At 42.7% G+C, this 26739-nt stretch overlaps 1 long non-coding RNA gene across 2 annotated transcripts in view; it reads left to right on the top strand.

Moving 5' to 3' along the window:
• Positions 1 to 285: 285 nt before the first annotated feature.
• The window catches only part of LOC309367354, a 34465-nt gene continuing 8011 nt past the window's right edge, over positions 286 to 26739 (top strand). Inside the window, exons 1-5 of one of the 2 annotated variants that reach the window (XR_014167075.1) lie at positions 286 to 498; positions 3977 to 4105; positions 7168 to 7384; positions 15336 to 15428; positions 21288 to 21878. This is a non-coding gene — a long non-coding RNA (uncharacterized lncRNA). Of the gene's footprint in view, positions 499 to 3976; positions 4106 to 7167; positions 7385 to 15335; positions 15429 to 21287; positions 21879 to 26739 lie in introns of those variants that run through there. The other variant, XR_014167074.1, reaches the window with a different exon arrangement.

The following is a 26739-nucleotide window of genomic DNA, read 5'->3' as shown; positions in this document are numbered from 1 at the left end:
CATCATGTTTGCCAGAGCTGACTTCACTGGCACCTTGGCAGGTCTGCAGCCAAACTCGAAATCCAGGTATTATTAGCTGCAGTCAAAATTCCATTAGCTGACATCTCTTGCTACTTTTCAAGCAGCCCCTTGGGGCAGCTGGCGCTCGAGGGCTGTGCCATAGTTGCGGGAGCTGAGCCACCAATAATAATATTCAGGCATGTGCCTACAAGATGTCTTAGTCTGTACGGGGGTTATAAAACACAAGGTGGATGTGTGGTTCGCTTTGCTACCACTTCCCCCTCTCCCCCTCCCCCTAAGTTGCAAACAGCAGGCTGCCAAAAACCAGAAACCGTTTGCTGATTCCTTCAGAGCTGGGAGCCTGAAACTGGTTTTTCTGTTCTTAATTTATGTCACGGAGCCTCAACAGCAATTTAATTTGAAGCTTTGGAGTATAGGAAAGCCAGCTACTGATGCCTGCCGACTGGTCTGAATGGGGGCTTCTGGCACAGGCCTAAGGTAAGAAGCTGCAATTCAAATGGCTTCAAAGACGTGACCTGTCATTACAAAGGCAGCCTGATTGTTTTCTTCCAACAGGTGACATGAGAGCTGGACCAGAAATGAGTAAAAGGGAACATGTGGCTGGTGCAGCTGAGAACGAAACAGTGATGGGCGTCGATTCTGTTCTCTTTCACTTCCATCATGACCAAAGTGTGTGTGTGTGTGTGTGTGTGTGTGTGTGTGTGTGTGTGTAGAAAAGGGATCTAAAGCTCCAGCCAGCCAGACTATAAAATATTACCTCAACACCTTAAAGATAAAAGCACTGGTTAAGTTATTTATCCGGTTTCCAATATAAAAAGAAAATACCAAAGTGATTATTGTTAATAACAACCTTTCTCATATGCTGTAGGATAGCTAAAAGAGACACAGCCATACCTAAGGTAAAGAGGTTTTGGGGGTTTTTTAAGGGGACAATGGATACAAAGAAATCAGAATATTCAAAAATTAAACCAGAAAACAGAGGAGAGAGAATGTATGCCTTCCCTTTGGGTTCTAAAAAGGGCCCCTAAAGCAGCTTCCAAATTAAAAGAGCAAACCTAAATCTGTCCTCTCCTGGCAAATAGAAGGGGAAGAAATGGAGGCAGTGAGAGATTTTACTTTCTTGGGCTCCATGATCACTGCAGATGGTGACACCAGTCACAAAATTAAAAGGCACATGCTTCTTTGAAGAAAAGCAATGACAAACCTAGATAGCATCTTAAAAAGCAGAGACATCACCATGCCAACAAAGGTCTGTATAGTTAAAGCTATGGTTTTCCCAGTAGTGATGTATGGAAGTGAGAGCTGGACCATAAAGAAGGCTGATCGCCGAAGAATTGGTGCTTTTGAATTATGGTGCTGGAGGAAACTCTTGAGAGTCCCATGGACTGCAAGAAGATCAAACCTCTCCACTCTTAAAGAAATCAGCCCTGAGTGCTCACTGGAAGGACAGATCCTGAAGCTGAGGCTCCAATACTTTGGCCACCTCATGAGAAGAGAAGACTCCCTGGAAAAGACCCTGATGTTGGGAAAGATGAAGGGCACAAGGAGAAGGGAACGACAGAGGACAAGATGGTTGGATAGTGTTCTCGAAGCTACCAGCATGAGTCTGACCAAACTGCGGGAGGCAGTGGAAGACAGGAGTGCCTGACGTGCTCTGGTCCATGGGGTCACGAAGAGTCGGACACGACTAAACGACTAAACAACAACAAATCTGTCCTCTTAGATGTAAGTCTCATTGTGTTCAGTAGTGCTTACTCCTAGATAAATGGGCACATGTTACAGGTTGATAAGTTCCAAGGTCCTTTTTAAATTGGGAATTGCAGGCAGGGTGTGCGATTTGGTGGGTAATAAGTAGCATGTTTGTGGTGCAGCCAAAGAAACAACACTAAAAATGAGATACAGGAGGACAATGAGATGCTCTTTCTGTTTTTATAAAGGTGCCCATGGAATGAAAATGGCTGTTGCCCATACCAAGCATCAAGGGGGGCAGGGATAGTTCCATATGTTCTTATAGGTCCAGAGGGTGCACATCACATTTTACTGCTTGAGGTGAAATCCTTCACTGCCTGCATTGGTCACTTTATGTATTTGAAACCCATAGCTCCACATATCTGAACAGTACTTAACAGTGCATAAGATTGTACTCTTAAATTGGGAAAAGTAATGGATTTCCTTCTTCCTGGATATACCCGGAAGCCATCGTCTTACTTTTGTTTCTGGCTAAAATAATTTACTTTCGTTTCTGGCTAAGAATTCATCCAGGATGGCTAGAGGTCTTCTAATTGGCTAGGTCAGGGGTCGCCAGCCTTTTGTGGACCAGTGGGCACATTTGGAATTTTGAGGAAGTGCCGTGGGTTCCAGTCACAAAATGGCTGCCATGAGGGGAGCATGCCATAAAAAAATGGCTGCCATGGATGGCTGCCATGGGAATGTGGCATAATGCAAACTAACTTGTGGGAATGTGCATAGTGTTACAGTTGTTCCCTATCTTGCAGGGTCCCAACTGGCCTCAATTAGAAGTCAGACATTTAGTGTCACCAGCTCCATAGTGTGGAACACTCTTCTGGCAGAGATTTGGAGTCACCCTCAATTCTGACTTTCAAGTGGCTCTTGAGTACCTTTCTGAGATATTCTCTCTCTCTATTTTTGTAAAAATCTTTTATTCGTATTTACATTTAACATTTACATTCAAACATCAAACATAATCATAAAAATATAGGATTTTCTGAATCTTTAGACTTCCCTCCACCCTTCCATTTGTTCCATTATTAATCTTTTCCCACCTGCATCCTATAAAGTTCTCTATTTATCTTTAATATTCACTTTATACCATAGTTCTTGTTACATCACAAGTGTTGTTAAAATCCTGCCAATGTTTTTAATTGTTTACAGTGTTCTGCACCTTTTCGAGGTAATCAGTACCTATGCAGATGTTTAAAACTTTGATTAGTGAGTCATTTTAATTATTATTTTCTACTTTTTAAAAATGGTGCTTTATGTTGTATTGTGCACACATATTGCTGTGAACCACTCTAATTTTTATGAGTTAAAGGTAAAGCTAAAGGTACCCCTGACCGTTAGGTCCAGTTGCGGACGACTCTGGGGTTGCGCGCTCATCTCACTCTATAGGCCAAGGGAATTGACATTTGTCCGCAGACAGTTTTTCCGGGTCATGTGGCCAGCATGACTAAGCCGCTTCTGGCGAACCAGAGCAGCACAAGGAAATGCCTTTTACCTTCCTGCCAGAGTGGTACCTATTTATCTACTTGCATGTGATATGCTTTTGAACTGCTAGGTGGGCAGGAGCAGGGACTGAACAACGGGCGTTCACCCCGTCGTGGGGATTCAAACTTCAGACCTTCTGATCAGCAAGCCCTAGTCTCAGTGGTTTAGACCACAGCGCCTAAAGTTAGCAGTACCTAAATGTTTTTGTTTTTAAATATTTATATATAAAATGGCCACTGCATTGAAAAGAGCAGGTGAAAAACAACAGAACCACAAAATAGTGCAGGCATCGCTGACTAACACCAACCATATCATCAATGGGGGTGCGGGGAGGCAACTACATTATCCACCACCATGTTTGCTTGCAGAGAGAAGCTCTGTCCATCTCTCCTTTGTTCAGAATGTAGGAGGCGATGAGCATCAAATCCTGACTATGGGTAGAGATGGGTATCTCATACAACAAAAGAAGGAAATAACTTTTGGCGAGGACTGCTTCAGACACTTCGTGTTCTGATTTTGTGTTGTAAAATGGTTGGGTTTCCCCCCTTTCTTTTGTATTAGGGGATGTTGTGTCCAACCTATGAATATAATGCTTAAGGGGGAGGGGAAAGGAAGAAACTGAGGACTCATGAAGCAAAAACAAACGGTAGTAAGGGTAGCTTGGATGTCAGGAATCTTTCTTAGGGATTGCAGGAGAAATTCTGGATAATTTCAAACTTTGTTTTGAAAGGCAGGTAGGAGGCGCCATTTGACCACACGTGAAGTAAACAAGAGCACACTTGGGAGAAGAATTGGTGAGCGACACCCCTCTCTCAACCCCCCCAACCAACTTGTTTAGCTACCAAATTCTGCAGCATTGGTGAGTTAAAATCTAGATCCCTAAGCTACAAAATAAAAAATGGTCAGGCAGAATGTGTTTCTGTGTTTCAGCAGTCTATCTGCTGAATTTTTAAAGGCACGCAGGCAGCAATGCTAAACATATGAGAGCTCAGCTGCAAGCTATCCATATACCAGTGACAGAAATGTAAAGATGTTGCTGAATTGCATGTTTCTGCTGGACTTTTCTTCTAACCAACATGTTAATTATTATTTTTTAATAGAAAAAGCGATATTCCTGTCATTATTTCTGTCTTTGGTTATTTGTAATATTAACAGATCACTTCTCTGCCCCCTGAGATCACTCACAATATTAAACAACCACCACATTCCAAGATGACGACGACGACAACAACAACAACAACAACAACAACAACATGCCGCCCATCTGACTGGGATGTCCCAGCCACTCCAGACGGCTCCCAACAAAATATTAAAAACACAATACAACATCATCCATTCAAAACTTCCCTGAACTTCCCTGATGTGCTACTTCATATTTACGGAAGCAGACAGTTAAATATTTTAACATTAGAGCTAAGGCTGCAAACCTAAGCGTACTTCCTAGAGCAGGGCCCCTCAAACTTTTTAAACAGGGGGCCGGTTCACTGTTCCTCAGACACTGTTGGGGGCCAGACTGTTGGTGGGGCCTGCAAGTTGTGCTGGGAAGCACCCAAAGGACCCCCAGAAGGGGAGCCCAGGGGGAGGTTTAATTCCCCTGCTTTGAATAGCTGCCCTCCATGCCAAACCACTAACTCCAGCTCCCCCTTAAGACCCTACCTGCCTGCGGACTGCCTTACCAGAGTGGTGCAAGCTCTAGTTATCTCCCGCTTGGACTACTGCAATGCGCTCTATGTGGGGCTACCTTTGAAGGTGACCCAGAAACTGCAATTAATCCAGAATGCGGCAGCTAGACTGGTGACTGCGAGTGACTGCCGGGACCACATAACACCGGTCCTGAGAGGTCTGCATTGGCTCCCAGTAAGTTTCTGAGCACAATTCAAAGTGTTGGTGCTGACCTTTAAAGCCCTAAATGGCCTCAGTCCTGTATACCTGAAAGAGCATCTCCACCCCCATCGTTCAGCCCGGACACTGAGATCCAGCTCTGAGGGCCTTCTGGCAGTTCCCTCATTGTGAGAAGTGAGGTTACAGGGAACCAGACAGAGGGCCTTCTCGGTAGTGGCACCCGCCATGTGGAACACCCTCCCTTCAGATGTGAAGGAAATAAGCAGCTATCTTATCTTTAAAAGACATGAGAAGGCAGCCCTGTTTAGGGAAGTTTTTAATATTTAATGCTTTATTGTTTTTAACACTCGATTGGAAGCTGCCCAGAGTGGCTAGGGAAACTCAGCCAGATGGGTGGGGTATAAATAATAAATTATTATTATAATATTATTATATACCCAAAGCACTTGTCCCTTGGCATGGCTTGGAGATGACCGTCCAATGCTCTGGGACCCCTGGGGTGACTTTCTAGGCTGTTGGTATCCTGCACTATAGACTTCAGGTCCTGTTACCCTCAGCCCAGAAGATTATCAGTCAACAGAAAGAAGACATTGAGCTTAGTTTGAGGACCCCTGTCCTAGAGTAAGACCCATTGAACTTACTGGAACTTGTTTTCCAACAAACCAGCATAGGATTGTTCTATTCATCAATAAGCAAAACATTAAGGTAGTGCTTACCAACTGTCTCACATCCAAGGCACACTTTAAAACAACATGCACACGCACACCTGCCATCTGGCCAAAAGACTTGGGCTAGGAAGCAGGGAAATAGGATGGCAAAATGGGGGGAAAGGAGCTGGTTTGAGAAACTTCCAAACAAGCTTTGCCTGAGCAAGAGAGGTGGGACTTTTATTTAAATGGTGCCTTGGCAACTGCTTCAGGGTTCACTGCATTAAGGGAATATGTTAATTAAGGTTTTGTGATCCAGAGAATACATTCTAATATTCCCAATGTTTTTGGGATTTTCTTAGGAACAACCGATAACCAATTCAACAACTGGAAAAAACACACACCAGTCCTCCAGTTCTTTAAAGAAGAAAAAGGTAGTTATAGGAATTTGTAAATGGGGAAAGCTGTTGGTTAAGATTAAGATTGTATGATACAGATGATCCACAAGTGCCATTTTTTTTTTATCGGTTGTGACTGGCATCTGATTTGATTTCTGCAGTTTAGAGAACTGCTAAATCTTACAGAAGCTCGACCTGGAATTTCACAACATGGTAATCTTCTTTTAGTTTGCAAACTTGTTTTAGCTGTCACATGCCTGGTATATTTAGTGCTATGATGAGGAAAATAACATATAACATTTAGGGGAAATTGCTGCATATGTATATATTCAATGCACTTTCGTTGGTTTTCTATAATTGATGCAGAAGGTTTTGTGAGGTTTAGTGCCCATAGCATTAGTTTCAGACTTCAGAATTTTAAGATATTGTTAAATACAATATCCCCCCCCCCCAAAAAAAATGGAAATGAACTAAAGGGGGAGCTCCAAGCCATTGCAATATTTCAATATATCTCATAATTTAATAGTCAAACATAGACAGAAATGGTAAATTGAATTGTCAGAGTTTTTATTTTTAACTGAGAAGACATTTCTTGAAATAAATGATAGGTAGCAAAGATAGCGGACGTCTTCCCTCCTTAACAGAGCAATTCTGTGAACGTTTAACTTCAAGATTCACACTTCATATATACTCCGTAGGAAATAACCAGATTGGAAATGTCAAATTAATTTTGCATGACTCACCCATGGTCTGGAAAACAGGATTTCAGCTCATAATATAACTTGGTTTGCATGTCATGCTGAGCCAAACCATGGCTTTAGTACAAAGGTAAGTGTCACTTCAGGGTATCGCAACACTGTTTTCAAAAGCTGTCTCAAGTAAAACATTGTGCTATGAAGAGTAACAGCTTTCACTAATGTTCAGGTCAATTTTTAGACAGATTAAAGGATGTGTGCTTGGTATTATTACAGTTATATCCTGTACTAACCCATTTGTAGAGAAATTCTAAAACTTGAAATAAATCTCATTTTCAGAGAGTTCTCCACTTCTGGTTCCTGTGAATTGATGTATCAAGTCATGAGACAACATGAACCACCGGAGTTTGTTTGCTGTTTTGTCTCCCTATCTATGGTTAATCTATGTATTACAACACCTATACCTGCTATGTATCCCTTCCATATACACACTTAACACTGAAGTCAATTTAACTCGGAAAGAAGTCCAACTAAGTGGAATGATAAATGTGTATAGGTAAGTATAGAATGCAAAGAAAACTATCACTTTGAAGTCTTAATTGCCTTAGTATAATATCCCTTATTTCTTATGCAACAAAATTGCTGGATTTTATTTTACTTACTGTTTCTGATATCCCACTTGGGGGAAAAAGCCCTTCCTAGTAATTTGTTTCATGCTGGATGGACAAGGACAAAACATGTTTCATAATCTGTGGGTAGGGTTGGGGGACTAGTTTACGTACTGAAAGAAGATATTACATTTTTGACCACTGCTTAATCATCATTAATATGTTTTTTATTAGCTAGAAGCCTATAAGAAATGCTGAGCAAAATCTCCTTGGCAAAGCCTTAAAAATGACCTGATGAGCTGGAACTTCAAACGCCTGGATGGAATAAATACTTGACTTTTAACATTTTATTCTTAGAGATAACTTTCTGTTCTGAGAAGAATACACAGAATGTTACAGAGAGGGAAAAAATGTTACTGTTAAAATAATACAGAAAGCCTAAAAGGAAATCTTATAAAATGTGAGATTGCAGTTCAGTAACCAAAGGAGAGGTGAAATTAAACATTTTATTGGGCCAACTAGTCATTTAGAATATTTAATGTTCCCATTTTTAGATACAGATAGGAGAGGGGGGGGGAAACAATATTCAAAGCCTACTGTCATTGGAGAGTACCTGGAGGTGTTTTGGAAAATGCAACACTTTTTAAAGATCTGGGTCGACCTTTTTGTGTGGGAGCAATTAAATAGCAAATATTCTAAACTTGTTTTGGTCTATAATTGAAAACATTTTCTAAAACAAAGCAAACATGAATTATTCATGTGAGGCGTAACATATTAAAATGATGGCAGAATATTTTGCAAATGTTGGGGTAGAAATGTGTGTTCTTTTAGGAATTGTTTGAGAAGGCTTAACAGCCCAGTCCCAAGAATGTTTACTTGGATGAAAGTCCCACTGACTTCAGTGGGATTTACTCTGCAGTAAGTGTGTTTCCAAAAGCAGCCTGAAAATTTGACTCTTTCTTTTATTTTCACCAGAGCTTTGAAGCGGAATGGCTAAGAACGCCATTCGACTTGACTAAATGTTAGTTCTCTGTACTTACTTATATGAAACACAATATCCAAAAGATGGGGGTGGGGACAAACTAAACTGTGAAGCGTTAAGCAGTGCCTGAAAAAATACGGCAAAACGAGTGCTAACCCTAAACCTTTTACACGTTAAAGAAAAAGTGAAGGTAAACTGCTGTTTAACAGCTTCCCACTGTTATATAAACTTTCAAACAACCATGAAATGTAGGTCTCTGGACATCACTTAAAAGAACCACAAATAAATAAAAGGACGGACCACACTTCTGTTCCCTGATGTTTAACTAAGGTTTTGCAGAGACAGAAAGTGAGCCCGACTTCCCTTTGTTTATGTGCCGCCCTGTGTACTGTAAACACAAACAAACAAAGCTGGACCAGAGCTCCGACGCAGAAGCACTTCCTGATGGAACAAATGTGCCGAAAGACAGCCGTGAGGTAAATGGAATCAGCTTAATGGGCCTCCAGGGTCCTCTTGCCTTTGTGTGTCTAGTATCCTGGGACACTGAGGTAACAAAGAGTTGCCTACTTAAACGAAATGTGCAGCAGTTAATGGTGCTTTGCCAATAAAATCCCCAGGGGCCTTGCATAAATCTGATGAAAATCAGCTTGGGCAACAACAAAAACTGGACTTCGTGTAAGAGTGTCCAATTGAAATTCAAAAGACAAGCACGACTCCTTCGGCTGGAAGGAATCTGAGCAAAGCTAGCCACTCCTGCAGCTGAAATAAGGCTGTGATCCTGCTCCTCAGACCATTCTCAATGTCTCCAAATGTCCCTATTTTCCAGGGACAGTCCCAGATATACAGAAGCTATAATGATTTCTGATTTGATCCCAAAATGCCCTGATTTTCCTTAGGACGTCCCTATTTTTCATCAGAGAAATGTTGGAGAGTATGGAGTTATTTGACCCCCAAACAGTCTGAAGGCAGCTCAGTATAGGGAAGGTATTTTTTTTTAAAAAAAGTTTAATGTTTTATTAGGTTTTTATATATGTTGGAAGCTGCCCAGAGTGGCTGGGGCAACCTAGTCAGATTAGCACGGTATAAATGATAACAACAACAACAACAACAGAACAGGACATCCCTATTTTCATTGGAGAAATGTATGCACTCCAATATCCAGTAGGATAAAAGGTAAAGGGACCTCTGACCATTAGGTCCAGTCGTGACTGACTCTGGGGTTGCGGTGCTCATCTCGCTTTATTGGCCGAGGGAGCCGGCATACAGCTTCTGGGTCATGTGGCCAGCATGACTAAGCCGCTTCTGGCAAACCAGAGCAGCGCACGGAAATGCCGCCGGAGCGGTACCTATTTATCTACTTCCACTTTGATGTGCTTTTGAACTGCTAGGTTGGCAGGAGCAGGGACCGAGCAACAGGAGCTCACCCCATCGTGGGGATTCGAACCGCCGACCTTCTGATCGGCAAGTCCTAGGCTCTGTGGTTAAACCCACAGCGCCACCAGCGTCCCTTATCCAGGAGGATAACAAGGTGGAAAATAGCACAAGGCTCCTGCTCCTTTAATAAGTGCATAGAATAAAGAATTTCAGCTTGCATGACAATTCCACTTGCTGAAATTTCTTCTTTTGCATGACTATTAAAGGTGCAGGAACTGTTTCCTCTTTTGCTTCTGGCTGCCCTAATATCCAGGTATAATACATACTTGGGAGCTGGTTTTCTTTGTGAAGCAAGAGCTGGCAAGTCCTGTGGGTGATTCTATAGCAGAAGTAGCCAACCTGGTGCTATTCAGATGTTGTTGGACTACAACTCTTTTTGGACCTGATGGCTGGAGTCACAATGGGACTCCATGACTCCCACCTCCCTAGATTGCTCTGTAGTGTTGGGGGAAGCAACTGAAAAGGTTTAGAAACACCAGGAAAAGTTTTGAAGTCAGCTTCCTCGCTACTAGACAGGCTAGGGACTCAGCTCTACAGGGGCAAACATAATATTTTAAGTGCGTTTTAAATGCATGATACAAATGTGTCACCAGATGGCGATGATGAGCTTATGGCAAATTCCATGTATTTTTCAAAATGTTTTTTTTTTAAAGGCATTTTCACAGTGGTGTGTGAGTGTGTGTGTGTGTCTGTGTGTCTGTGTCTGGATTCCGCCTAGGTCTGTTATTTCAAATTCCACAAAGGCTGGTGGAAGAGCATGGCTAACGCTGCAATCCTATGCATGTTTTCCTAAGAATAAACCCCACTGAACCCAATGCTTAGGGTTGCACTGAAGGACTTTTTAACCCCTTGCTCTTCAACCACATCATGAAAATGTTTATTATATAACAGAATAACTACTATGCATGCACAGATATTCATTTCTGCATGTCGCTCTCGGCTTGCAGTTTCTTTCAACTCCAAATCCCCCATTTTTTTTAAAGTTACGCTTCTGTTGCACATTACTTTTAAAACACCACACACGCAGCCATTTAAATAGAAACCATGGGCCTCATGCCCTCAGCAACCATTTGTAACGATTTGCAACAGCCTAAAATGTGCATGTAAACCATCCAAGGATCAGAACAGCAGTGCCGGAGAGGTGCTTTGCACACATTTCAAATAGTTTCACATGGCAATGTGGGCTTCATGTCAAGGATATTCTAATTTAGAACATTTTCTTTAAAGCACTAAAAAGGCCACCAAGGGTGTCAACTGTAACAAACCTATCACCTCCAGCACCAGGCATTTTGCTGGCCATAGTTATCTTGGCGGCATCAGTCAACAGATTTCCAATTTTGACAGTTTGGAGAAACAGTGGTAAGATTTTAATAAGAGCAGACACTTACCACCCCCAAGTAGCTAAATAGACTTAAAACATATTCCTTGTTTTAATATTTCTAAGTTCCCTGGTTACTGATATGTTTAAATTGCTGTCTGTTTGAATACAGGAACTCCCTTGACAGCTTTTTGACAGTGGAGAGTTTTGTTAACAGAAAGGTTCAAATCGAGTAACAGATCCAATCTGCACTCTTATTTTAGCTGTCCTTAAAAAGATGCTGCCCTCTGTATTCTCTCGTAATCACAGAGATGTGGAGTTTAAAGGCTGATTTGATCTGACAGGTTATCTAACTCGGTGCATTTCCAAAAACAGATTTACTTTTCATCTTTCCTTGGTTTGGAGCCTGTCTGTTTCTAAAAAGACTCACACCATGTGCCTTTTCCTCCGTGGTTGATATGATTGATATTATTATTATTATTATTATTATTATTATTATTATTATTATTATTATATTTCCTACTTTTGGAAAATGTTTCCTGCCTGTCTAAATATATTCTTTTGCTGGTTTTATGTCTATTTTAAGGCACATTGTGTATGCATAATGAGAGGTTGTTAAGCAGAACGAACCTTCACATACTCAAAGGACTCACTGTACTGTTGTTCCAATGCCACCTGCGAGATTACACCCAAGTAATGTCAGGCTTATTTTTTAGACGAGGTCAACTCCAGTTCAAGTTAACATAGTTACTAAAACAGGGAGCTTTCTGATAACCAGAGGTGTCTGCTATTGGCTCAGCAATAGTTTTGGAGCTTGCGATATGTGTATGACACTTGAAATTCAACAAGCCATCAGTCGGTGTTAATTTATTAGCAAGACCTCTATGATGCTGAAAGAAGAAATGGATCACATTCCTCTGATGATATGATACATTTACTGAGCAATCCTGTGCATGTCCAGCTCTGACACTGAGGTCCAGCTCTGAGGGCCTTCTGGCAGTTCCCTTGCTGCAAAAAGTGAGGTTACAGGCAGTGGCGTAGCGTGGGGGGTGCAAGGGGTGCCAGCCGCACCGGGCGCAACATTTTTGGGGGCGCACTCGGAGCTCTCTGCCCCTACCTGGTCCTGGTGGCTCACTCTCTCTCTCACAGTGCTGGCTGCGAAGGAAAGGACGAGGCTGCGCGCTCCCCAGCCCAGGCGCCGCCTTCTGCGCGCACACTCGCTTGCAGCTAGAAGCCCTGCAGAAAAGGCCGTCGGGTGCAGGAGCGGCGCCTACGTCGCGCTTCCCGGAGGGGGCGCATCGCCCGGCATTGGCGCGCGTTTGGGCAGGCTGCGGAGGGCGCGAGCGCTGCGTGCGCCCCAGGAGGCCGGCGAGGGCGGGAAAGCGGGCGGCTCGCTCCTACCGTGCGCCCGAAGGGGCTTTTTTGGCGGTTCCCCCGCTGCTACGAAGTCCTAAGCAACGAGAAGGAAAGCGCCTCATGAGCATAGCACTGGAGGGTGAGTCTCAACTTTTCTGGACGAGCACTCAATGTGTTGCAGATATTAAGCATAAGAAACGCTCCTCATTGTCCACACCCATAAAAATATTCATTTATTTTTTTATAAATATTTTATTAAATTTTCAAATACATAATACAAGATCCCTACACCAAAAAGCCAGAACCAAAATACCAAAGAGCCATATAGAAAGAAAGAAATAAAAAAGAAAAAAGAGAAAAATATAACCAACCATTCAGTACAACTTTTCTTATATAACTGATTGGACTTCCTCACATCTCCTTACCCTGCATTATTTATAATAAGAATGTCACCAAATTATTACCTTGTTTCATACCTTATTTTGTACTTTCCAAATATTATACTTCTAAATTTAAAACAATTTTTATCAATTGCTCATACCTTAAAATTAAACGTAGTGTTGCCTTAAATTTCGACCTTTTCTTACTTATAACTTAATTTTCTATTTTACAAAGTCTATTTGCTGGAACTGATATTTTCTAAATCGTGCAAATACTTAACATTCATACAACTTATAATGTTTTTGTAAATAGTCCTTAAACTTCTTCCAGTCCTCTTCCATTGTTTCTTCTCCCAAGTCTCAGATTCTGCCAGTCATTTCAGCCAATTCCATATAGTCCATCAATTGCGTCTGCCACTCTTCCAGTGTGGGCAAGTCTTGTGTCTTCCAATACTTTGCAATAAGTATTCTTGCTGCTGTTGTCGCATACATAAAGAAACTTCTGTCCTTTTTTAACACTTTCTTGCCGACAATGCCCAAGAGGAAGGCCTCCGGTTTCTTAACAAAGGTATATTTAAATCAGTGGCGTAGCGTGGGGGGTGCAGGGGGGGCCAGCCGCACCGGGCACAACATCTGGGGGTTAGGGTTAGGGGGCGCAAATCCACGGGTTAGGGGGCGCAAATTACTTGCCTTGCCCCGGGCGCTGACAACCCACGCTACGCCACTGGTTACAGGGAATCAGACAGAGGGCCTTCTTGGTAGTGACAGAGGAATATGATCCCTGTGGAATGCCCTCCCATCAGATGTCAAGGAGATAAACAACTATCTGACTTTTAGAAGACATCTGAAGGTAGCCCTGTTTAGGGAAGTTTTTAATATTTGATGTTTGATTGTGTTTTTAATATTCTGTTGGGAGCCGCCCAGATTGGCTGGGGAAACCAGATGGGTGGGGTATAAATAATATATGATGATGATGATGGTGTCTGAGTTCAGTGTGATTAGCTCCCAGTTTCACCCTTACCTGGAATTCCTGTTCAAATCCATGGGATGGGACTTACTTTTTGAGTAAATATATGCACGGCATCAGGCTATAATGTGTTCCTATTGCTCCTGGTGCAGAGAAGTGTATACTCAGCTTTAACCTAACGTGTTGGGTTAATAGGGAACCTCTAGCCATTCATTATATCAGGGATGGAGAACATCTGATCCAGGGTTCTAATGCGACTTGCCATGCCCCTTAAATCACTGCAAAACACTCTCCTTTGGCTACAGCTTTCTCTAGTCCACACACTCTTCAGCCAAATTGCTCCCAAATACAACCCCACCTCACCCTACACTCCTACCACAACACCCTCCACAAGATCTGAAGCAGAGTAGGAGCCACAGTCTCCTTGCTCTTGTCATGCTGATTCCCCACATGCAGTGGGGTCCGCACAGGACTGCCACCATGCTGAGAGTGTAGGGAAGAGGCAGAGAAGGTGCTAGGGCTCCACAGAATTTCAGAATTGGGAACTGGCTGGCAAGCGAAGACACTGACGGCTTGCTCACCAATCTCATTCTTGCTGAGCCCCTTTCTCAGCATGCAACAGGAAATTGCAGCAATACAGGAAGAGGCATGGGCAGTTCCCTGTTGTAAACCTAAGAGCAGGAACTGCCCTATCAGCGGTCTTTGTAAACTGCTCTGGCAGCCTTTCCAGCTAAAGAGTGGGGTAAAACTCCTACAAGTAAAAAACAAAAAAACAGTTCTGATCCACTGATTGCATTGCGATATCTCCACCCCCCATCTCAAAGACTGTCGTCTTGGTGAAATACAGGGAACTGTTATCTGCGGAGATAGTATTCATCAAATCATATTGTATACTTCTGTTTTGTTTGTTTTTTGCTGCTTCCAGGAGGGATGCAGTAGAAAAGTTATTGCTTGTGTTACCACAAGAATTCAGCGGACGATGAGAAGGAAAAGAGGATCTGCGTTCCATCACATTTTCTTGCAAGTCACCTATGAGCTTCTTGATACAGTTTTCTTTTTGAGCCCATTACTGATGGATGAATGAAACCAACCATTTTGCTTTCCTTCAGTTTCTCGTTTTTTTCAATCTTAAGTTTTGACCTCCACATTTCTATACCAGTTTGTTTTCTTAAAGGCCCTTGTGAAAATTCACCAGCGTTAATTTCTGCTAATAGACACCTTTTTTTGGAAAGCAATTTCCTTTCATATAAAGCATTTATAAATATGTATTTTCACTAATATGTACATATCTGTGAACACTTTGTGATAGCTTATGTGTTTATATATATATTACTTGTCTGGGGAACTGCATTACAATATTCGAGCAAGTGCAAACTTCAGTTCATAGATTGTTTCAGAAAGTGCAAAGCTGGTTGGTTCAACTTTCAATGCGAACTGAATAGAATTCATTTTCTAGCTCTAGAGCCATGATTTAGCCATCAGTGTTCACCTTGAGAGCTGGAAGCCCAGTTGACGGTCAGTCCTCAATGAAGTGTTGACAAGAAGATTCATTAAGGTATCTCTTCTTTCATTCTCTGCATTTTATTGTCTGTGTAAATCTGATTGTAACATCTTTGCCCGACATTCAGAACATACCGCATGCAGGACTATGTTGGGCATTTGCTTTTCATTTATTCCTTTTAGTACAGGTCACCTTAAGAAAACAAACACATCCTTTGGATTCCCAAAACAAGAGAAGAAAGCAAAGGCATACACCCTTGTGCCAATTAATTGAAACAAACCATGTAATTTATTGTACAATACTCATATATACATGTACATATACAGCTGGATACTGTCCTATCAGAGATGCCTAAGGAAGATAAAATTATCATCCTGGGTGATTTTAATGCAAGAGTTGGGCAACATTTCGATCTGTGACCTGGGACTATTGGGAAAGAAGGAGTTGGCAACAGCAACCAAAATGGAATCTTACTTTTGACAATATGTACAGCACACAACCTTGTTATTACCAACACCCTCTTTCGAGGGTTAAATTAATTTGAAACTTCATGGAGGCATCCTCGGTCAAACCACTGGCACCTCATAGACTATGTTATTGTCCGTGCTAAAGATTGCCGTGATGTGCTCCTTACCAGAGCTACGATGAGCGCTGACAACTGCTGGACAGATCACTGACTAATACGCTCCACAATGGCTATCAAGATTATACCTCAATGCAGGCTTCAAGGAAGGAAACCAAGGCACAAAATGAACACTCAAGCCCTTCAAGATCCCATTAAGTGGGATTGCTTAAGGCAGTGTTTCCCAACCTTTTTTTGGCAAAGGCACACTTGTTTGATGAAAAAAATCTCGAGGCACACCACCATTACAGCCCCGTGACGTCAGCGCGCAGCGTCACGCCGGGAGGGACGCACGAAAGTGTAACTTTCAATTTTTTCCCCTCCCCCTTGCCGGGGAACCTCCAAGTGGGGTGTGAAGCGAGCGTACCTCAAGACCGAAACGCCTAATTCCTAGGGGGAAAGCATAACTGGGCGTTAACCGATCGCAAACCCTGTCCTAGCCCATTAACATAGGAAATTAACATATACAACGCGGCAAGACACCGGTTTTGGAATCCGTTCCTTCCCCCTCTCGTCTGCCGAGTTGGTCCCTGCCCCTCTCGCGAGACTCGCCACCGGGTCCGCTCTCGCGCACATAGCCCGGCAAGAGGGCGCCTCCCCTGCGCGCGCGCCTGCGCGCTCTGTGCCCCCTCCCTCCCCCTTTTCGGCCCAGCGCGCCGCCTTGCCTGTTCGTGCGCCGCGCGTGAGGCGAGCGGGAAGGCCGCGTAGCCCCCCATGCAGGAGACCCAGGAGAGCCCGGCGGCCGCCGAGACCCCCGCCGCTCTGCCCGCCCAGGACGAGGGGCCCGGAGGAGGAGGAGGAGAGCCCGGCGGCGGTAGCGGAGGAGAAAGAGGCGGCGGCGGCAGCAGCAGCGGCGACTCGGAGGCCGAGCTGCCGGACGGGCCTTCCGGCGGAGGAGCCTGAGGGGAAGAAGGAGCCGGAGCCCGAAAAAGGCGGCGGCGAGGAGAAGGAGGAGGCGGAGGAGGAGAAGCCGCGAAGCAGCAGCGGCGAGGAAGAGGAGGCCGCTGGTGAGCGTCGGGAGCAGCCGCAACCGTCTTCGCCTCCGGCCGCTGGGCCGCCTTCGCCGCCTCAGGAGCCGCCCGAGGTTGCCGCTGTAGCCGCCGCAGAGGAGCCGCCGGAGCGGCACACCAGGCAACATCTCGCGGCACACTACTGTGCCGCGGAACACCGGTTGGGAAACACTGGCTTAAGGATTCTTAAGGACCATCTGCTTCCAGAATTCCCTGATAACATCGAGGAACACTGGACCAAGCTAAAAACATCCATTATTGCAGCGTGTGAACAAACTATTGGATACCAAACCAAGAAACACCAGGGCTGGTTTGATGAGAATGACAGTGAGATTGAATGCATGATTGACAAGAAAAGGAAGGCCTTTCAAAGAGATAGAAACTGGGCCACTAAGAAAATAACCTATGCCAATGCTAAGGCTGAGGTTCAAAGAAGAACCAGAGAACTAAAAAACACCTGGTGGATAAAAAAAGCTCAAGAGATCCAGCACTTAGCCAACAATCTTGATGCACAGAGTTTCTTTAAAGCCACAAAGACCATATATGGGCCAATAAATAATCGCATATGCCCCCAATGCTCAGCAGATGGTACCACAGTTCTAAAAGATAAAGAAGCTATTGCACTGAGCTGGAAAGAACATTACCAACACCTCCTTAATCGCAACTCCCCTATAGCTGCTGAGGTCCTCTCACAAATTCCGCAAAAACAAGTTAGAGATGAGCTTGCAGTATCTCCAAATCTGGGAGAGTTGTGTACAGCTATTAACCAAATGAAAAACAACAAAGCCAGTGGACCTGATGGGATACCTGTCGAAATCTTCAAAGTGGGCAGAATTAAACTTACACAACAACTTCACAAGCTCATTGAAAAAATCTGGGAAAGAGAAGAAATCCCAGCAGACTTTAGGGATGCCAAAATTATCAATCTCTTTAAAAAAGGTGACAAAACTGATTGTGGAAACTATCGAGGCATCTCTCTATTAGCTGCGGCCGGCAAAATTCTTGCAAGGATCTTAGCAAACTGTCTTGTAACACCATCTGAGGTGACTGTTCCTGAATCCCAAAATGGTTTTTGGCCTTCTAGGGGGACAGTGGACATGATTTTCACTGCTTGACAGCTTCAAGAAAAATGCAGAGAGCAAAACCAACCCCTGTATATTGCGTTTATTGACCTGACTAAGGCTTTCGATACTGTAAATCATAATGCCCTGTGGACTGTCCTTCTGAAAATTGGCTGCCCAGATAAATTTGTAAACATCATTTGGCTCCTCCATGATAATATGACAGCAACAATCGCAGATAAGAATGGTTCTCAAAGTGAACCATTCACAGTGGGATCATGTGTTAAACAGGGTTCTGTTCTTGCCCTAACTCTATTCATTATTTTCGTCGCCATGATCCTACACTTTGTTGAAGGGAAACCCCCCACTGGAGTAGAAATCATATATCGAACAGATGGAAAGCTCTTCAATCTAAGCAGGCTGAAAGCAAAGAGTAAGGTTACCGTAACTTCCGTCATAGAGCTTCAGTATGCTGATGACAACATAGTGAACTCCTAACCATCCTAAATATCTTTGCAGAAGCTTACAAAAAGCTTGGCCTATCACTCAACATCCAAAAAAACCAAAGTGCTGCACCAACAAGTACAAAATAACCCCTCTGCAGTGCCACAAACCAAACTCATATGGTTTAACGTTGGAAACTGTCAATAACTTCTCCTACCTAGGCAGTTATCTTTCCATAAGGGCCAACATTGATGCCGAAATCCAGCATCGCATGAGCTCTGTGAGTGCGGCTTTCTCCCGATTGAAGTGCAGAGTGTTTGAGGACTGGGACATTCACAGGGAAAGCAAAATGCTTGTTTACCAAGCTATTGTACTACCAACCTTACCATATGCTTGTGAAACATGGACCACTTATAAACGCCATCTCCAACTCCTTGAAATATTCCATCAACGGTGTCTCCGAAAAATCTTACAAATCATTTGGAAGATAGGCAAACTAATATCAGTGTATTAGAAGAAGCAAAGATCAGCAGTGTTTCTTCAACGTCAACTTTGTTGGACTGGTCATGTTGTGCAGATGCCTGATGATCGTCTTCCAAAGCAACTACTCTATTCCAAACTTAAAAATGGAAAGCGTAATGCTGGTAGTCAGCAAAAGAGGTTTAAAGACTGTCTCAAGGCAAATCTAAAAAAATGTAGTATAAACACTGACAACTGGGAAACACTGGCCTGCGAGTGCTCCAGTTGGAGAACAACCTTTACCAAAGGTGTCATGGGCCCTGAAGACACTCGAACTCAGGATGCAAGGGAGAAACGTGCTAAGAGGAAGGCACGCTTGGCAAATCCACACCGTGATCAACTCCCGCCCAGAAACTAATGTCCCCACTATGGAAGGATGTGTGGATCCAGAATTGGCTTCCACAGTCACTTACGGACTCATTGTTAAAACTGTGTTTATGGAAGACAATCTTACTCAGCTATGAGTGATCCCCAAAGAAGAAGAAATGTACAAAACTCATGTTACAAACATTAGTAACGGATATGACCTCCACTATTTTTAAGCAGCATTTGAACATGGTATGGCATGGAGTCTACTAGTTTCGAACAGTCACTGTTGATTTTCGGATCCCTGTACCCCACGAATCAGTGCCTGAATGAGCTTCTCCATAGTCGTACAGTCTACAGCACGGAGGCGACTTTTGCATATAGCCTACAAATTCTCAATGGGATTTACTTTTGGGGAATTCCCTGGCCAATCAAGTACCTGTGTTTGCTGCTCTGTCATGAATTTCTTTACCACTTTCGATGTGTGACAGGGGGCTAGGTCCTGCTGCAATATCCCAGTACAGTCAGGATACCTCTTTTCCAGCTCTGGAATCACTCTCTTTCGTAGAACCTCAGTATATTGTGGCGAGCGCATCGTTCCTTCTGTTGGCTGCAGGCCTCCGACAGCATAATGATCAACTGACTTTTTGTGTTTGTTTTGAGTAATGGATTACAAGTAGGATAGAAAACATACTTTGTTTCAATTAATTTGCACAAGGGTGTAGCTGCTTTTGTATGGCTTATTTCAGGCGAAAGCTGGAGATGCAGGTGCAAAACCACCATTGAAAAACCCCCTTCAAATCCATTCCCCTCCTCTGTCCTGGATTCTGCCATGGAATCATGCAGCTTGGGGTGCAAAACCCTTAATTGTTTATCCTCCCAGTACAGGATTTATGGCTGAAGGCATGGTAGGGTGCCAGAGCTTTGTCCAAATTGGTTTTGACTGAACAAACAGCCTGCATGGCAATACTCAGATTAAGTTTTCCATTTTTTAATTTCCTCTCTTTACTCTTTTAATATCCCAACAGGCTGAACTAGTAAGGTCTCGCCATTCTTGGTATTAACACTTCAAACATTTATAAAAACATTTTTTAACCACACACCCTCCCCTCTGACTCTCTTTCTGCAGTTGGTCTTTTAATGGGGATAGATTTCTTTTAGCTTCAGAATGCTGCTTGAGCCAGGAAACGGGCACTTCGCTCCACAAACCAAGCAGATCTGATCCTTACGTAACCTTTTAAAAATTATTTGTAAAAATATCTGTACATCAAGAAAATATCAAAGCGGTTCACAAGAGTTGTACATAAAGCCACTCAAAAAAGTTAAAATAAGAAATCAGACATCAGACATCTATTGCGGGAAAAATGTATATTTTTTGCCAATTATTTTAAATTAATTTTCAATTCTTAAAAACAAATTAACAACAAATTTATTCAAATTTAACACAAATTTAAAAGTTGACCCTCTGCCCCCTTACAAGATGCTTCTTTTCTCTTGCTTCTTTGCTGTTCACAGTAAAATACAGAGGTACCTCGGGTTAAGTACTTAATTCATTCTGGAGGTCCGTTCTTAACCTGAAACTGTTCTTAGCCTGAAGCACCACTTTAGCTAATGGGGCCTCCCGCTGCCACCACGCGATTTCTATTCTCATCCTGAAGCAAAGTTCTTAATCCAAGGTACTATTTCTGGGTTGGCGGAGTCTGTAACCTGAAGCATATGTAACCTAAAGCGTATGCAACCCAAGGTACCACTGTACTTTTTCTTATTTTTTAATATTTTTCTATCAATTCCTATTTCTACCTACTGTGCATGTTCAGTTCCTGCTTAGACTTTTATCTAGTTCCCCAGTTAATCAAATAGAGTTGATCTTCCTTTATCAATCCATTTAATAAACAATTTTAATTCATATTTCCTCCAATACAACAATCATCCTGTCTTTATGCATTCACAGCCTGATGGAATAGACTTTGCAGTGTGGGCAACACCAAATGGTTCTCATCTAGGGTATCAGATACTGGCTGGATTGAAAGGAGCGGTAGAAGTCACTGTCGGAATCTCCGTTCGACCAAGCTAATAAAGCTCATCTTCCAGAATCGCCCACCAACATGATTAATGACCTGAGCCTTTGATGAGGCTCAGGCACATTCCCATTCAGCATAGAATCAAAGCAGCACGCGGAAGTGATGAGATTTATGGCTACATCGCTATGCTTTATTTCTTACTACACAGACAGAAAAGAAATACGCATCCTCTTTCTGTGAGAGCAGAGAGCAACTGAAAAAACAAAGGAACAGGAAACCAGTAACATCACATCTGTCTCTTGTCTTCCGTGAGACTTCCAACAATCTGGAATCCCTGGAATGTAAACAGAGTCTTGTGACTCCAAAGCACTGCACAGTGGCAAACAGAAACTAACAGTCACCTGACCAAGAGCCCCCCAGGGAAAGCACAGAGAGAGATGATTTGGATCCTGGATCCTGCTGGTGGGAACCTGGTCACAACCCAGAGGAGGGGGAGAGCTGGGAAGTGCTGGAGGCTGGGAGCTTGACTTCCGGAGGCGGCGCGAAGGGTAATGGCTGCCCTTTCCTAACCGGGAAGGGAACTCCGTTCGAGATCGGGTCGTCCGCTACGGCGAAGCGGAGACCCATACCGGAAAACTGCAGGCGGCAGAAGCCTGCAGCCTTGGGACCCGGCGGGCGCCAGAAGCTGCCCCCGAAACGTTGAAGGAACCCCGTAAGGGGCTCCGGATCGTGAAGGAGGCAGCGGCGCTGAGGGTCGTTCCGCGATCGGCGGAGAGAAGCCGCGAAGCCGTTGCCGGTGAGCGCCGACCTTTCTTCCTGGATTTGGCTTTCAAAACTCAGCAACCCGTGAGTAATAGAGACTTTCAATCAATTGGAGACCAATTTGAGACTAAAGTAGTCGAATTTGGCTGAAAGCGGAGGACGAAAAAGAAAAAGGAAGTCCGTCTTCTGCCGCCATTGAACTTGAACGCAAAGAGCTGGAGGAGTGGAGGCTGTGAGTAACCTTGTTTTCTATTGACTGGATCTGAGCATTTACTGAGCTGTATTTAAAGATAGAAAAGGAGTTTATGCACTGGACTTATATGTTAGCATGGACTTTGAAATCTCTTTCTGCTGAAGTTACAATTTTAAAGAGAGAAACCAGGGCTGGAACTGCCTGACAACAGTAGCAATCAGTTTGCAGACCCAAGCAGTTTGATACATAAACTGGGAAAATCTGAGAGGTATGAACTTTGTTACGTTATAACATCAATTGAAGTACCAGCAAGCACTGTTTTGAGACATTGTGATTATATATTACCAACTCTGCTAAAAACTTAATATTGGAAGGTTTTTGGACTTTAACTTTTATTCTTGAGTAATCCTTCCTGAGAAGACATTTTAGGCTCCCCCTAGAGGTTTTTGGACTTAACGGCAGTGATTTTATTTTACTTTCCATTTCTTGGCCTGCTGGCTGAGTGCTGCACCTGGGCTGTCTCTTTCTCATGGGAACAGTCAGTTTGACCTTGACTACTAGATAAGTTTGGAATGAGTGGCGCAAAGAAAAAGGAGACTAAGGAAAAAGAACAAAGACCAAGAACGAGACAAACAACTTTAGCCTCAACTTTACAGCAACGTAGATCGTCTGTGCCTATTTTACATTCTGAGGAAGAAGTTGCCTCCTTGCCACAGGCAGGGGGAGGAGAGACAGAGGATTTACAACTGGAGGATATGGCCTCAGGATCAGCTTCCTCCATTTTAGAAAAAATCTATGAAAAATTGGAATCTTTGGACAAGAGAGTGGAATCTTTGGACAAAAAGGCCGATGAGCAAACTGCGAAAATAGATCAGAACACAGAATGCCTAAATAGAATAACTGGGCAAGTGGCACAGAACACTCAATCGATTGCAAAATTGGAGGAGGCTTCAGGGGAAAACAGGAAATTGGTTGAAGACACGAGCCAAAGACTTGGACAGTTGGAAAAAGAGGTAAGACCACTCAACAAACAAGTGGGTGAACACCAGACCTATCTTTCGATGATTGAATTGAAGAACAGGGAGACCAATTTAAGGATAAGATCTGTATCTGAAGTAGAAGAAGACAAACTGGCTGAGTTCCTGACTAAAATAATTTCTGTGCAGTGGAAACTTGAGGAAAAAGACTTTAAAATTATATCAGCTTTCAGGCTGGGAAGATTGATAAGAAAAGACAAACCCAGAGACTGCTTGATAACACTGAGATCAAAGGAGGAAAGGGATAAGATTCTGGGCCTACATTACAAAAACCCACTGGACATTCTGGGTAAAAGAATTGAAATTTATAAGGATATTCCTAGACAGCTGCTGGACTTGAGATCTGAATACTCGGAACTAGCAAAACTACTGAGGAGTAACTCAATCATCTTTAGGTGGGACTTCCCTCAAGGACTATCGTTTACTTTTAGAGGAAGGAAGATCAAAATCAGAACATTGGAAGACAGAGATAAGTTTCTGAACCAGTACGGAGAAGACCTTCATAAAGGACTTGGATCATTGCCGGAGCCTGGAGCACCAAAGGAACCGGCACCCTTGGTTGACAAAGTTCCACCCCCTGAAAAATAACCAGATTTTTACAGGATGTCTCTGCAACTTCTGAGCTGGAACATAAATGGCTGCAACATTCCCGAGAAAAGGAAGAAAATTTTCCATATATTAAAAAAGGAACAATTGGACATTATTTGCTTGCAAGAAACACATGTGACTAGGCTCCACAGAAAAATTTTGGTAAATAAAAGACTTGGCCAGGAATTTATATCTTCAGACAGAGTAAAGAAGAGAGGGGTGGTGATATATGCAAAGGAGAGCCTTTCACCCAAATTATTATTTAAAGATGAACAAGGCAGAATTTTGGCAGTTGAAATACAGCATCAAGGAGAAAAAAATTTACTATTAGGAATTTATGCACCAAATGAAGGGAAATCGGAATTTTATAAGAAGTTGCATGAGAGCATGCTGGAATATCTGGACTTTGACAACATCATCATGATGGGAGATATGAACGGGATTGTATCAACTAACACGGATAAGTCGCAAAGCCAAAAAGTTACCAAAGATGGCAGACTACCAAAGACCTTTTTTGAAATGACAGACAACATGGATTGGATTGACATTTGGAGAACGAGAAACCCCTTGGAAAAGGAAGGAACATTCTTCTCTGAAGCCCATCTGACTTGGACAAGAATCGACCATATATGGATTACTAGATGTCTGGCACCTAAGGTCAGAAAAGTGGAAATCTGCCCAAAGACCTGCTCCGACCATAACGCTTTGAAAATGGATTTGACATTATTACCAACCGGCTCCTTTCGATGGAAGATGAATGACAACTTATTCAGAGATCAGGAGATTGTTAAAAAGGCCCAAAAAGTTTTGAAAGACTATTTTGAAATAAATTTGAACACAACGGTGGAAAAAAGAACAATTTGGGACGCAAGTAAAGCTGTGATGAGAGGGTTCTTAATACAACAGAATGTTATCAAGAAAAGGAAACAAAATGAAAAGAAAGACAAGATTTTGGAAAAAATAAAAGAATTAGAAAAGAAGCTAAGAGGAAACCCGAAGTCGCAGCCGATTCTGAGAGAAATTAAACTCCATCAGGCGCAATATTCTAAACTGATAAATCAGGAAATAGAATGGAAGATTAAGTCAATGAAACAAAAAACGTTTGAATCGGCAAATAAATGTGGGAAACTGCTGGCCTGGCAGTTGAAGAAGAGACAAAAGTTGAATACAGTAACAAATTTAGAAATTGAAGGAAGCAATATTCAGAACCCTGTGGAAATCAGGAAATCTTTCCAGAAATATTTTAAGAAACTATATACTCAAGGGCCGCAAAACGAGGTTGAGATTGAACAATTTTTGAAGAAAAACAGTCTTAAAAAACTCACACAAGAAAATAGATCACTCCTGAACAGTCAAATAACACGACAAGAAATTGAACATGCCATTCAGAACATGAAGCTGGGCAAATCTCCAGGACCAGATGGTCTGACCTCCAAGTATTATAAGACAATGAGTGACTATTTGATTCAACCTTTGATGGAGGTCAGCAATGAAATTCTGGAGGGAAAGAAGGCGCCGGAATCGTGGAAGGAAGCTTTTATCACGTTGATACCAAAATCAGAAACTGAAAAAACACAACTTAAGAACTACCGCCCCATCTCCCTTCTAAATGTGGATTACAAAATATTTGCTGATGTTTTAGCAGGCAGACTTAAAAGAGTTTTAAATGAAGTAATTCATAAAGACCAGGCCGGCTTTCTCCCAGGTAGACACATGTTTGCAAACACAAGGAACATTATTGACATTTTGGAACTTTTGCAAACAGATATAAACACTAAAGCAGTACTGATATTTATAGACGCGGAGAAGGCCTTTGACAACATCTCTTGGAAATTTATGAAGGGAAATCTAAAAGAAATGGGAGTGGGGCGGGGTTTTGAAAATGGGATTGACGCAATATATTCAGAACAAAAAGCTAAATTGATAGTTAACAATGTGGTAACAGAAGAATTTAAAATTGAAAAAGGAACACGACAAGGCTGCCCGATTTCCCCTCTGTTATTTATCTCAGTTCTGGAGGTGCTCCTGAATTTGATTAGAGGGGACCGTCTGGTGCAGGGGATCCAGGTCGGAGCGAAACAATATAAACTAAAAGCTTTCGCAGATGACCTAGTTTTGACATTGCAGGAGCCAGAATCTAGTACGAAAAGAGTATTACAATTGATACATGATTTTGGTCAGGTGGCAGGATTTAAGTTAAATAAACAAAAAACGAAGGTGTTAGGGAAAAACATGACAGATACAGAGTCAGAACGGTTTCAGAGAGAAACAGAATTATCACTGGTGAAAAGGGTAAAATACCTAGGGGTTAATATAACAGCCAAAAATCTGAGTCTATTTAAAGATAATTATGAAAAATGTTGGTCGGAAATTAAGAGAGACTTGGAAAGTTGGGCAAAGCTGAAGCTTTCTTTGTTAGGCCGAATCGCTGCAATTAAGATGAATGTGCTGCCAAAGATGTTGTTTTTGTTTCAAACATTGCAAATTGTGGACAAAACAGAGTGTTTCCGGAGGTGGCAGAGAGATATTTCTAAATTTGTCTGGCAGGGCAAAAAGCCCAGAATCAAGTTTAAGATATTAACAGATGCAAAGGAAAGAGGGGGCTTTGCCCTGCCAGACTTAAGGTTGTACTATGAAGCCGCAGCTTTCTGCTGGCTAAAGGATTGGCTACTTCTTGAGGACACTGATGTGCTAGATCTCGAAGGTTACAACAATGCTTTTGGTTGGCATGCATATTTGTGGTATGATAAAGTTAAGATCAATAAGGCCTTTAAGAACCATATTGTCAGAAAAGTAGTGTTT

This window comes from Podarcis melisellensis (assembly GCF_964234715.1).
Source record: "Podarcis melisellensis genome assembly, chromosome: 3".
Lineage (NCBI taxonomy): Eukaryota > Metazoa > Chordata > Lepidosauria > Squamata > Lacertidae > Podarcis > Podarcis melisellensis.
This window is presented reverse-complemented; position numbering and strand designations above follow the sequence as displayed.